Source organism: Delphinapterus leucas, chromosome 6, assembly GCF_059928025.1.
Source record: "Delphinapterus leucas isolate spDelLeu-1000000601 "Yukka" chromosome 6, BTC_Dleu_Yukka2, whole genome shotgun sequence".
In the NCBI taxonomy this organism is placed as follows: domain Eukaryota; kingdom Metazoa; phylum Chordata; class Mammalia; order Artiodactyla; family Monodontidae; genus Delphinapterus; species Delphinapterus leucas.
In genome coordinates this window covers 89,769,407-89,783,700 of record NC_143134.1, presented here as the reverse complement: position 1 = coordinate 89,783,700, position 14,294 = coordinate 89,769,407, and positions in this window count along the sequence as shown.

Sequence of the window (14,294 nt, the reverse complement as noted above, 5' to 3'; positions counted from 1 at the left end):
CTACTCTTCATTGCGGTGCGCGGGCTTCTCACCGTGGTGGCTTCTCTTGTTGCAGAGCACGAGCTCTAGGCTGACGGGCTTCAGTAGTTATGGAACGTGGGCTCAGTAGTTGTGACTCGAGGGCTCAAGAGTGCAGGCTCAGGAGTTGTGGTGCACGGGCTTAGTTGCTCCGTGGCATGTGGGATCTTCCTGGACCAGGGCTCGAACCCGTGTCCCCTACATTGGCATGCAGATTCTTAACCACTGTGCCACCAGGGTAGTCCCAGGACTAATATCATTAAAAGTGCTAATTTGTGTGGTGCTGTGTTAATCTAAACCCGTCTGAGGGTGCCATCCATTTCCCTACTCAAAATCCGTGATGGGGCTTCCCTGGTGGCGCAGTGGTTGAGAGTTCGCCTGCCGATGCAGGGGACACGGGTTTGTGCCACGGTCCGGGAGGATCCCACATGCCGCGGAGCGGCTGGGCCCGTGAGCCATGGCCGCTGAGCCTGCGTGTCCGGAGCCTGTGCTCCGCAACTGGCGAGGCCACAACGGTGAGAGGCCCGTGTACCACAAAAAAAAAAAAAAAAAAAATGGTTCCCTATTGCTACCACTGCCATGGTGTTAGCTACTGTTTATGAAGCATTTCTATTTATCAGACACTAAGCACGTAATATATATAATTCATATGTATTAGATACTTTAATTCTTGCAGGAGAGAGGGTATTATTTCCATGTTTATGGATGAGGAAAATGAAACACAGAGGACCACACTCCTTGGCCTGAAATTTGGAGCCTGCAGTGATCTTGCTCCAATTTATCTCCCTCTACTCCCTTTCATGTTATCCATGGTCAAGGCTAATGAACTGGGCCCTCTTACTTAAGTGTGCTCTAGATTTTCCTACATCCCGGATGTTGCCTATACCTGGATTTCTTCTGAAACGTATTTCCTCTTATCCTACACGTCAAAGTCTTCCCTCTGCTCCAAGGGCCAATTCCACCTCCTCTGTGAAGTTTTCCTGGGTCCCCACCATCACTGACCCTGCAAGTGACCCCTTCCTGCACAGTCTCACATCTGGGCTTCTTTTTAACTTGAGTTACTGCCATCCATTTCAGGGTTTCTCTCTCCTCCAGTTAAAATGGAAGCTCTCTGAGGGCAGGAAACATGTCTGATGGATTACAACAGATGACAGTATTGAAACCCATGGGGTTTCTTTCTAAAACAGGGAACTTTGATTAGAAAAAATATTAATCCTCCTGGACTAAACTTCTTTAAGGAAGTGTCTGTGTGGTTGTTTTCTGAAAGATCAGGGCGATTTCTGCTCCAGCATTACGTTAGTAGACTTGAATTTTCTTTGCTCTTATCTTCCGTTTGAACGACAGACCTCACAATGATCATTTAGCAAGGTTTGTCTTGTTTTGTCTGCCTGAGGCTTGACACAGCAACACCAGCAACCTCTGTACCTCCCCAAAACCCTACAATGGGAGTCCCACACTCACCCTCTCCAGCCTTAAGCCACCTTCCCAAAGGAACTGCTGTGGACCTTTCCATTTGGAAGGGCAACCTCCCAGTCCAGTGCACTAAGGTTTTAGTCATCCCTATTTTGGTAATATCACACACAGAATGGTGCTGGGGACCAGTGAGTTACATTCATTTACTGACGCCTGTGTCAGGCCCCATTCTGGACCCTATTAGAAAGGAGAAAGATGACATGGCCTTTATCTCTTTATTCTATCAACATATGTTTGAGCCCCTACTCTACACCAGGAACACTTTGTAGCACTCAACTCACTCGTACAGAGTCTGTCTTCTCCATGGGCTACAAGCCCCATGAGTGCGTGCATCATATTTGTCTGGCTCATCACTGCACCTTGACTTCAGTGCAGTGCCTGGCACATAACAGCTATCCTATAAATGTCTGTTGTAGAACTGAATGGGGTTTGAATCTGTCTCACCCACTAGAGAAAACGAGAGCTCCTCAAGAGTAGGGGAGCCCTTGTCAGCACAGGACCTGGCTCAGGTGAGATACTCAAGAAGTGTTTATTGAGTTGGCTGGATGGCCCAGTGTGGAGGTCCAGAGTGGGCCACACCTGACCAGGGCATGGGTTGGGGTTTGAACTCTGGGTTCTTTATGGGTTCCCATCTGTCTTGCTATGGGAACTGTGGCTCTTACTTTCTTCTGTGACCTCTGCTCCTTACTTGTGGCTTTGGGGACTGAACAATTAATTGTGTAAAAGCTAAAAATAGAGATCTGACTCCATGAGGCTGCCATACCACAGCCAGTTCTAAGCACTTAACACTAGTTGTATGCTCAAAAAGGTGCTGTGAGGGGACATGACCCATGCTGAAACTGGGTTTCCTACTGAAACAGTATCAAATGGAGGGATTATGTTCATTATCAAGGGATTGATACTCAACTTTTCCTAAAAAGGTCCACAAGTGTGATGTTTAACCAGCTATCATGGCACTTATATAAAGTTCCTGTGCACCAGCCACGCCTGTGATTGGTTGGTGAGGCATGAATGAGGGATTGGCTTGTGGGGTCACGAGGAATCAGCTGGAAGACTCTCCTCGGAGAGAGGTTGGGCCTGACATGAGCAGCTGGAAAGATGGACAGAGAAGGAGACTGTATAGAGTAAGAAGGCTCTCAGAGGCTGGGTCACGGGAAGACAGCCAGGTGATGCTTACTGTAAGGGCCATGAGTTGCTAATGTGAATTCAATGATGGAGCTGGGCAGGCTGGGGACTTGCTGAGCTGCTGGTAGATTGAGGGCTGCCCACAGAGAGGCAGTGCTGCACACTGGTCATCACTATTGCTCTTGAGTGAAGCCAGTGGTGATTCTGGTTTGGTTAAGCCCAGGGATTCCAGTCACCATTAGACCACAGAACATCAGAGTAGAGAGCGACTAAGAACTCATCCAGGTTGATCTCACTGCTTCCAATTTTATAACGAGGAAACTGGGGCCTTGAGAGGAGGTCACAAGTTATCAGAGCTCAAAAAGGCACATGTCCTTGTGACAACATCTGATTAGCAACATGTTTACACTGGTCTGTTATGTTTAAAAGGCTAACTTATGTTTGGTGGACATACTTGGGGGACGTAAGTGAAAATCTGTTAGGACTATTCGCTAATGTGTACAGGGCTGAACTCTGATATGAAGCAGGTAACTCAGAGGGAAGGAAGTGATGGTCTGGTTTCTCCACAGGAAATCCTTCCTTTGCACGTGTACCCACCTTCTGTCCTCATTCGGGCTGCCACAGGGCATTTCCAGAGAGGACCTTCCCTCAAGGGAATAAGAGATAGGAAACTCCTGGTCTCTGACCTGCCTTGGGTCCCCAGCACCATTCCAGTAGCCCCCCAGAGATCTCCCCTTTCCTTTTGTCTCTGGTGATCCTTCTATACCTCCCTACTCCCCTCAACTCTATTCCCTTATTCTTGGAAAAGCCTTCTCCATCGAAAGGGAGGCACTGAGGATACCATTTCCTCACCTTGCTCACCTGTCTTCACACCTGCCTTCAACTCCTTTCAGGCATCCTTCTGGAGACATCCCTTCCCTCCTCCTTGAGTGCCATCAATTGAGTTTTCTTCTGTCCTCCAACATCCTCTTTTCAGCACCTTCCTGTCAACAGCAACCAGGCAGAGTCCACTGTCCTGTTAACCTTTCATAGCCAAGGGTTTACAAAGAGATGTACATTTTCTCCTCTACCCAGCTGCTCATTCCCTCCTCAGTGCACTGTGGTCTGGCTTCTTGGCTCACCACTATCTTGGAACTCCTTTGGTAAAGATCTCCAAGGAGCTACACGTCCCCAAATCTGAGAGATGCTTTTCAGTTCATATGTTTATTTACCCAACATATATTTCACAGAGGAATTCAGGTATGAGAATATATGCAATATGAGAAATTATAAATAATTAAAATAGCCTTAAGAAAAGTGTAAATCAGAATGCAGATTCAGAGAAGAATAAAAGATGAAATACTGCATCCCCCTATAAAAGCTCAGGGAATAAAAACAAAGTGCAGCATTGTAGAAGCAATTCCTCTTACAGTTCTTGGGGGTGGGTTGGATAGTGTTCCCCTCAAAGATATATACAAGTCTTAATCCCCAGTACCCATGAATGTGAACTTAACTGGAAATAGGGTCTTTGCAGAGGTAATTAAGGATCTTGGATCCTTGAGACCATCTTGGCCTTAGGATCGGCCCTAAAGCCAAGGCACATAGAAACATAGAGGAGAAGATGGAGGCAGAGATTGGAGTTATGTGTGGAAGCATCAAGGACTGCCACCAGAATCTGGGAGAGAGGCAGGGAACAGATTTACCCTCAGAGCATCAAGAAGGAACCAACTGGCAGAACAGAGCTGGAGGTATCATGCTTCTTGACCACAGACTATACTACAAAACTACAGTAATCAAAACAGTATGATACTGGCACAAAAACAGACACATAGGTCAATGGAACAGAACAGAGGGCCCAGAAATAAACCCACATACTTATGGCCAATTAATCTATGACAAAGGAGGCAGGAATATACAATGGAGTAAAGGTAGTCTCTTCAATAAGTGGTGCTGGGAAAACTGGACAGCTACATTTAACAGAATGAAATCAGAACATTCTCTAACACCATATACAAAAATAAACTCAAAATGGATTAAAGACCTAAATGTAAGACTGGAAACCATAAAACTCCTAGAAGAGAACATAGGCATAAATTGTAGCAATATTTTTTTGGATCTGTCTCTTTAGGCAAAGGAAACAAAAGCAAAATAAACAAATGGAACTTTTGCATAGTAAAGGAAACCATCGACATAAAATGACAACCTACTAACTGGGAGAAAATACTTGCAAATGATATGACTGGTAAGAGGTTAATATCCAAAATATATAAACAGCTCATAGAATTCAATATCAAAAACAATCAACCCAATTAAAAAATTGACAGAAGACCTGAATAGGCAGTTTTCCAAAGAAGACCTACAGATAGTCAACAGGTACATGCAAAGATGCTCAACATCACTAGTCATCAGAAAAATGTAAATCAAAAAACCACAATGAGATATCACCTCACACCTGTCAGAATGGCTATCATCAAAAAGACCACAAATAAAAAATGTTGGCAAGGATGTGGAGAAAAGGGAACACTTGTACACTGTTGGTATGAATGTAAATTGGGGCAGCTATGATGGAAAACAGTACGGAAGTTCCTCAAAAAACTAAAAATAGAACTACCGTATGATCTAGCAATTCTACTCCTGGGTATATATCCGAAGAAAACAAAAAGAGTAATTCAAAAAGATACTTGCACCCCAATGTTCATGGCAGCATTGTTCACAATAGCCAAGATGTGGAGGCAACCTAAGTGTCCATCAACAGATGAATGGATAAAGAAGATGTGGTATATATACATATATATATACAGTGGAATACTATTCAGCCATAAAAAAGAATGAACTTTTGCCATTTGCAGCAACATGGATGAACTTGGAGGGCATTATGCTAAGTGAAATAAGTCAGACAGAGAAAGACAAATACTGTATGATATCACTTATATGTGGAATCTAAAAAATACAACAAACTAGTGATCATAACAAAAAAGCAGCTGACCCACAGATACAGAGAACAAACTAGTGGTTACCAGTGGGGAGAGGGAATGGAGGAGGAGCAAAATAGGGAAGGGGATTAAGAGGTACAAACTACTATGTATAAAATAAATAAGCTACAAGGATATATTTTACATCACAGAGAATATGGCAAATATTTTATAATAACTTTAAATGGAGTATAATCTATAAAAATTTTGAATCACTGTTGTATACCAGAAACTAATATAGTATTATAAATCAACTATACTTCAATTTTTAAAAAATTTAAAAAAAAAAAGGAACCAACTCTACTGACATCTTGATGTTGGATTTCAGGCCTCCAGAACTGTGAAAGAACAAATTCTATTGTTTTAAGTCATCTAGTTTGTGCCCCAGGAAATGAGTATGGGCTACATCCTTGCTTTTTCATATCTCCATGCCTTTACTGACAAGATTCCTTCTCCTTGAAGGGCTCTTCCCTTTCGTTATCCTGGAAATTTTTTATTCTGTTATGAACACCCATTGGAAGTCCTGGGCAAGAGAGGTCCTGCCCAGTCCCCTTGACTCTCCTTGACAGGACGACCCATATCCATCCCTGCGCTCCTCACCTGTATGACAAAGTCATTTTTGTGTTTGTCTCTTCAATTGCTTGTTAGTCCCTGAGCCTTGAGATTTCTTAGTAAAGTCAACCTTAATCAATACTACTACCGGCACAAAAAGGGTCCATGGCAAACATCTGTTGACTAAATAACTCAAAAAGCAATAAGAATACCAAAGGATTAATGTTGTCTGTGGTGGTCATAAAAGTGGAATAGGATATTCTGGAAGGAGGCAACAGCATAGGTAAAGCATGACCTAATCATTTATCCAATGGGTCTGGAAGGGTGAAGGAGGCAGAGGAGAAAGAAGAGTGAAAAACTGCAGAAGATAAGCTGGGAAGGCTTTAAATGTTAGGGCAGGAAGTTAGACATCAGCCTCTGGGCCATGGTCCCCCAATGCTGGTGCAGATTTTCACCAGCATGCCTCTTAGACACATTTCCTACCACTTAGGCCTGAGAGGCCAGCTACTGCCCTCCCCCAGGCCCCAAAAGTTGGACATGTGCCTTGTGATCAGTCTCCTTCTTAGCACCCCCATGGGCAAAGCAGGAAACAAAACTGAGGATGGCCTGCGGACTACTGATCCTTGGCCTTGCCCTTCTTTTTTTTTCCAGAATATTCCCAATTCAGTGAAAAAACATTAAAATGTTTCCAGTAGATTATGAATGAAATTAGACTTTTGTTTTGACATATATATACATCTGTGAAACTATTCCTCAATCAAGATTATGAAGGTATTCACCACCCCCAAGTTTCCTTGTGCCCCTTTGTAATCTTCCTGCCCTACCCAATCATCCCCACCTCCAGGCAACCATGGATCTTCTGTTACTATAATTTGCATTTTTTGCAGTAATTCCATTGTCAATTTGACCTTATTGGGTGCTGCATATTTTTTTATTCCTATAAATAATCCTGAGCTTTGTTCTTGGAATTGGTTAAGTTATTTGGAAACACTCTGACTCTCTCAGGTCTTGTTTTTAAGCTAGTTAGGCAGAACCAGAGAAAAGTTTAGACCAAGTTTAGACCAAAAACTCTTCTGAGTACTGTAGTCACTGCTGCATGAACTATGAGGTTTTCCACTCTGACTGGTGAGAACAGAAACTATTCTCGGCCTTGTGTGAGCTCCAGATACAGTTCCCTCTAATCCTTTCAGGTGGTTTCCTCACACATATGCACTGACCAGTACTTAGCTGGGGACCCTCTGCACATAGATCTCTGGGCTCTCTCTCTATGCAGCTCTCTCCTTTCTGGTAATCCGACCTGCAAACTCTAGCTATTTTGGCTTCTCCAGGCTCCCAGCTCTGTTTCCTCAGTGAGGCTCTTCTTGGGTTTCCCCTCCTTGCTCCACAATTGGGAAACCCTCCATGTAGTCAGCTGGGGCAATCAGAAGGCCATCTTTCAAAGTTCACTGTTCTTCCTTGTCTATGTTCAATGCCTTGAAAACTGCTTCACATATATATATATATTTTTTAATTTTTTTTTAAATTAATTTTTTTTTTTTTTTTTTTTGCGGTATGCGGGCCTCTCACTCTTGTGGCCTCTCCCGTTGCGGAGCACAGGCTCCAGACGCGCAGGCTCAGCGGCCATGGCTCACGGGACTAGCCGCTCCACGGCATGTGGGATCTTCCCGGACCGGGGCACGAACCCGTGTCCCCTGCATCGGCAGGCGGACTCTCAACCAATGTGCCACCAGGGAAGCCCTTCCCATATATTTTTACATTATTTCAGGATGGAGGGTAAATCTGATCCCTGTTACTCCAGTCTTGGCTGGAAGTAGAAATTTCTGAAACTACTTTTGATAAAGACTTATGATATATGCTGCAATAAATTTGATATTCTGGGCTCTTTCATTTTGCACTGTCATATATGGGTACCACAAGCTGATGAACTCTTATTGAGAAAATGAGTACATAGAGTACATCAAAATGAAGTTGTATTTTCTGCATTCAAAAATTTAAAACATTTTTTGATGTATGACTGCCAAATATTCTTTTGTGGTAAAAGGGCTGTTCTGAGTTTACGGTTATAACAGATGATGTTTTTCATTTATATTCCTGTGTCTCTGTCAGGAGGCTCCTTCTCACTGCCCAAACCCACTTTTGTCTAGAGCCAGAGTTGATTGGGAAAGGCTCCTGGAGCAGGTCTTAAACAATGGCTGATTTAAAACAAGACAAAAAATGATATAGACACACATATTCCTTTACCCCTGATCGGGGCAACTTTGAGGTGTGGCCCCTGCTGTCTCTAGTGTTCCCTTGGGATTCTGAGAGCTACCCTCTGTGGGACCCTGATTTGATAAGGAATCCAGTTTGGATTCTTTCTCTTCTCTTCCCTGTCCCACTTCCCCACTCCCTTACTGTGTTTTATTGGAAACATTTCCCAGTAAATCACTTTAAAAGCTGATTTATTTCACAATTGTTAGGATGGGTATGTGTACACAAGACATTGCACCTTCGGTTTTCCATTTATTTTGCTCTTTACAAAATTCTCTTAATGGAAAAAATTTCAATTCCTTGGAAGACTGTAAAAGGCCCCTGGAACAGTTCTTTGCTCAAAAGGATAAAAAGTTTTGGTAAGATGGAATTATGAAGTTGCCTGAAAAATGGCAGAAAATAGTGGAACAAATCGGTGAAAACACTGTTCAATAAGGTTCTTGGTTAAAATGAAAAATGTGGCTTTTAGTTTTACTTAAAAGCCAAAGGAACTTGTGGCCAACCCAATACGATGTCCATCATATACATTAAACATACATTAAATGCACCTGAAACTTAAGTTGTTCTCTCTGGATAGCACAACTCTGAAACAGCTTCATCACATGAAGTGATTCTCTGCATGACAGGCACTGCATGTCTTCCAATGGTTGGTACTTTTTGAAATGTTAATAAGTCACCCCTAGGGGCCTGTGCTGGACTTGGGTCCTGGTGTCTACAACCTACTGCCATTCTTTCTTTAAAAAATAAATTTCTTTATTTTTTGCTGCGCTGGGTCTTTGTTGCTGCATGTGGGCTTTCTCTAGTTGGGGAGAATGGGGGCTACTCTTCCTTGTGGTGCGCGAGCTTCTCACTGCAGTGGCTTCTCATGTTGTGGAGCACGGGTTCTAAGCACGTGGGCTTCAATAGTTGTGGCACGCAGGCTCTAGAGCGCAGGCTCAGTAGCTGTGGCCCATGGGCTTAGCTGCTCCATGGCATGTGTGATCTTCCCGGACCAGGGCTTGAACCCGTGTCCCCTGCACTGGCAGGCGGCTTCTTAACCACTGCACCACCAGGGAAGCCCCTACTGACATTCTTAACCAATCAAATGTTCCATTAGATAGTCTCCAACCCTGCCCACCACACTGCCCCCTGCCTCAGTTTACTCCCTTTGTTCTCACACCACAATTCTCTATTTATTGCGACACAGCTAACACCCCAGACTGGTGCTCTAGCATTTGTATCCATGCCTCCTGGTTATACCAGTAAGTAATTCCCCTCAGCTGGCTGAGCGGCCAGTAGCCTTGTCCCACCACAAAGGGGACCAAATGGTCTGTAGATATTCATGCCATGAAACTAGAGGCCCTTATTTCAGATGAGTGGGACATACCCCACCAAACTCTCAAACACCAGCAGAGTCTGATGAATGTCTAAGCTTTACAAGATAAGGGTACATCCTGTCACATGTGGAAGGCAACCTGCACCCACTTCTTCTAGTGAGAATTCCTTTTGAGAAAGGGGTTGGGGCTTCAATTAGGGTTTCTCAACCTCAGCACTACTGATATTTTGGGCTGGTTAATTCTTTGTTGTAGGAGACTGTCTTGTGCATTGTAGGATTCTAGCAACATTCCTGGTCTCTACTCACTAGATGCCAGCACTACCCTCTAAACTGTGAACACCCAAAATGATAAGATCAGGGGATCAAGATAGTGATGAAGGAATGATTCTATTATTTTGTACGTCATCTTTTGTTGGCAGAAGAATTTTCAGTTGTTTCCTATGAGCAGCTTCGTTCTGTATCTTTTATCAACAGATTATTGGTATACTGTTAACCCTGTCTCTCCTTACAAACACAGCTCATATCAATCTTTTCCCTGCAGCACTAACAAATAACGTTTCTTTGCCCATCAGAGTGGCAAGAGAAAAAGGAATGAAAATATTCCATGTTATTGTGGGAGTGGGGAGATGAACACTCTCATACACTGCCAGGAATGTAATTTGCAACATGTACTAAAACTTGCATAAAATATATGCATGTTTTTTGACACATAAGTTCTGTTTTATATGGAATAACTGGAAAAGATACGATGTGTGTAGAGGGATTCTTTTTTTTTTTTAATAATGAAAATCAGAAGCAACCAAAAAAGTCAACAACAGAGAGCTGATTAAATAAATTATGGTATAACTATATAATAGGATATCATGTAACCATTAAAAATGATGTAGATATATGTTTGATCAAAAAGAAAGATTTTCATTATTAAGTGGAAAAACAGGCTACAAAATAATATATTTATGTATAGAAAAAAGCCTGGACAGATAGACACTAAGAATTTTAACCATATCTTTGGGTAGAAGAATTAAGTATGATTTTTATGTTAAAAGCATTTTCCCCCTTTGGTAGCAATACTTATATCAGACAAAATAGACTGTATTGAGACTGTAATGAGAGACAAAGAAGAACACTATATAATGATAAAGAGACCTAGCCAACAAGAAGATATACAATTGTAAATATATATGCACCCAACATAGAAGCACCTAAATATATAAAGCAAATAAAGGGAGAATTTGAAAATAATACAATAACAGTAGGGGACTTTAACACCCCACTTACATCGGTGGAGAGATCATCCAGACAGAAAATCAATAAGGAAGCACTGGCCTTAAATGACACATTAGATCAGATATATATATATATATATATATATATATATATATATGAGATATATATGTGTGTGTGTGCGCGTGTGTGTATAAAACTTTACCTCCAAAAGCAGCAGAATACACATTCTTTTAAAGTGCACATGGGGCGTGGGGGGTGGGGGAAAAAAATAAAGTGCACACAGAACACTCTTCAGGATAGATCACATGCTAGGCCGCAAAACAAGTCTCACTAAATTTAAGAAGACTTAAGTCATACAAGCACCTTTTCTGACCACAATGGTATGAGACTAAAAATCACCTACAAGAAAACTGCAAAAAACACAAACATGTGGAGGCTAAACAATATGCTACTGAACAGCCAATGGATCACTGAAGAAATCAGAGGAAGTTTAAAAATACCTGGAGTTAAATGAAAATGGAAACAAAATGATACAAAAATCTATGGGATGCAGCAAAAGCAGTTCTAAGAGGGAAGTTTATAGTGGTACAAGCCTACCTCAGGAAACAAGAAAAATCTCAAATAAACAACCTAACCTTACATCTTAAAGGAACTAGAAAAAGAACAAACAAAACCCAGAGTTAGTAGAATAAAAGAAATAATAAAGATCAGAGCAGAAATAAATGATATAGAGACCAAAAAAACAATAGAAATGGAACTAAGAAAGATAAACAAAATTGATAAACTTTAGCCACATTCATCAAGAAAAAAACAGATAAAATCAGAAAGAGAAGTTATAACTGACATCATCAAATGGACAACCTAGAAGAAATTAATAAATTGTTAGAAATATATAATCTCCCAAGACTGAATCAGGAAGAAATAAAAAATATGACAGACCAATTACCAGTAATGAAATTGAATCAGTAATAAAAATAAACCAAAACAAACAAAAAACCCAAAAATCTCCCAACAAACAAAAGTCCAGGATCAGACGGCTTTACAGGTGAATTCTACCGAACATTTAAAGAAGAGCTAACACCTATCCTTATCAAACTATTCCAACAAACTAAAGAGGAAGAAATGCTTCTGAACTCATTCTATGAGGCCAGCACCACCGTGATACCAAAACCAAAGACACTACAATAAAAAGAAAATTACAGGCCAATATCACTGATGAACACAGATGCAAAAATCCTCAACAAAAAATATTAGCAAACCAAATTCAACAGTACATTAAAAGGATCATACATCATGATCAAGTGGGATTTATGCCAAGATGCAAGCATGGTTCAACACCCACAGATTAATCAATGTGATACACTACATTAACAAATTGAAGAATAAAAATCATATAACATATGCAGAAAAAGCTTTTGACAAAATTTAACATTTATTTATTTATTTTTGGCCATGTCATGCAACTTGCAGGATCTTAGTTCCCCAACCAGGGACTGAATCCAGGCCCTGGCAGCGAAAGTGCCGAATCCTAACCACTGGACCGCCAGGGAATCTCCACAAAGTGAGTATAGAGGGAACATAACATAATAAAGGCCATGTATGACAAGCCCACAGCTAACATCATACTCAACAGTGAAAACCTGAAAGCATCTCCTCTAAGATCAGGACAAAGACAAGGATGCCCACTCTTGCCACTTCTATTTAACAGAGTACCAGAAGTCCTAGCCACAGCAGTTAGACAAGAAAAAGAAATAAAAGAAACCTAGATTGAAAAGGAAGAAGTAAAATTTGTTACTGTTTGCAGATGATATGATACTATACATAGAAAATCCTAACAATGCCACCAAAAAACTATCAGAACTACTAAATGAATTCAGTAAAGTTGTAAGATACAAATTAATATACAGAAATCTTTGTGTTCCTATATACTAACAATGAACTATCAGAAAGAGAAATTAAGAAAACAATCCCATTTAAAAATGTAACAAACAGAATAAAATACCTAGGAATATATCTAACCAAGGAGGTAAAAGACTTGTACTTGGAAAACTCTGAGACTCTGATGAAGGAAACTGAAGATGACACAAACAAATGGAAATATATACTGTGCTCATGGATCAGAAGAATTAATATTGTTAAAATGATCATACTAACTAAGTCAATCTACAGATTGTAATCCCTATCAAAATACCAATGCCATTTTTCACAGAACTAGAACAAATAATTTTAAAATTTATATGGAAACACAAAAGACCCCAAAGAGCCAAAACCATCTTGAGAAACAACAACAAAGCTGGACGTATCATGCTGATTTCAAACTATACTGTAAAGCTACAGTGATTAAAACAGTACAGTACTGGCACAGAAACAGACACACAGAACAATGGAAGAGAAGAGAGTGCCCATAAATGAACCCACATTTACATGGTCAATTAATCTATGATAAAGGAGGAAAGAATATACAATGGGGAAAAGACAGCCTCTTCAATAAACGGTGTTGGGAAAACTGAACAGCTACATGGAAAAGAATCAAACTGGACTACTTTCTCACACGATATACAAAACTAAACTCAAAATAGATTAAACAGTTAAACATAAGACCTGAAACTGTAAAACTTCTAGAAGAAAACATAGGCAGCATGCTCTTTGTCATTTAGCCATATTTTTTTGGATGTCTTCTCAGTAAGGGAAACAAAAGCAAAAAATAAATAAGTGGGACTGCATCAAACTAAAAAACTTTTGCACAGCAAAGGAAGCTATCAACAAAACAAAACGGCCACCTACTGATTGGGAGAAGGTATTTGTAAATTATATATTAGATAAGGGGTTAGTATCTAAAATATAGAAAGAACTCATACAACTCAATATAAAAAAAAAACCCGATTAAAAAATAGGCAGAGGACCTGAATAGACGTTTTTCCAAAGAAGACCTACAGATGGCCAACAGGTACATTAAAAGATGCTCAACATCACTAATCATTAGGGAAATGCAAGTCAAGACCACAATGAGATATCACCTCACACCTGTTACAATAGCTATTATCGGAAAGATAAGAAATAACAAGTTGTTGGCAAGGATGTGGGAAAAAAGGGAACTCTCATGCACTGTTGGTGGGAATGTAAATTGGTATAGCCCCTATGGAAAACAGCATGGAGGTTCCTTAAAAAATTGAAGATAGATATGATCCAGCAATTCCACTTCTGGATTTTTTTTTTTGGCTGTACCATGTGGCTTCTGGGATCTTAGATCCTCTACCAGGGATTGAACCCAGGCCCTTGGCAGTGAACGTGAGGGGTCCTAACCACTGGACCATTAGGGAATTCCCCTATTTGGATATTTTTCTAAAGAAAACAAAAACACTAATTTGAAAACACTATGTTCA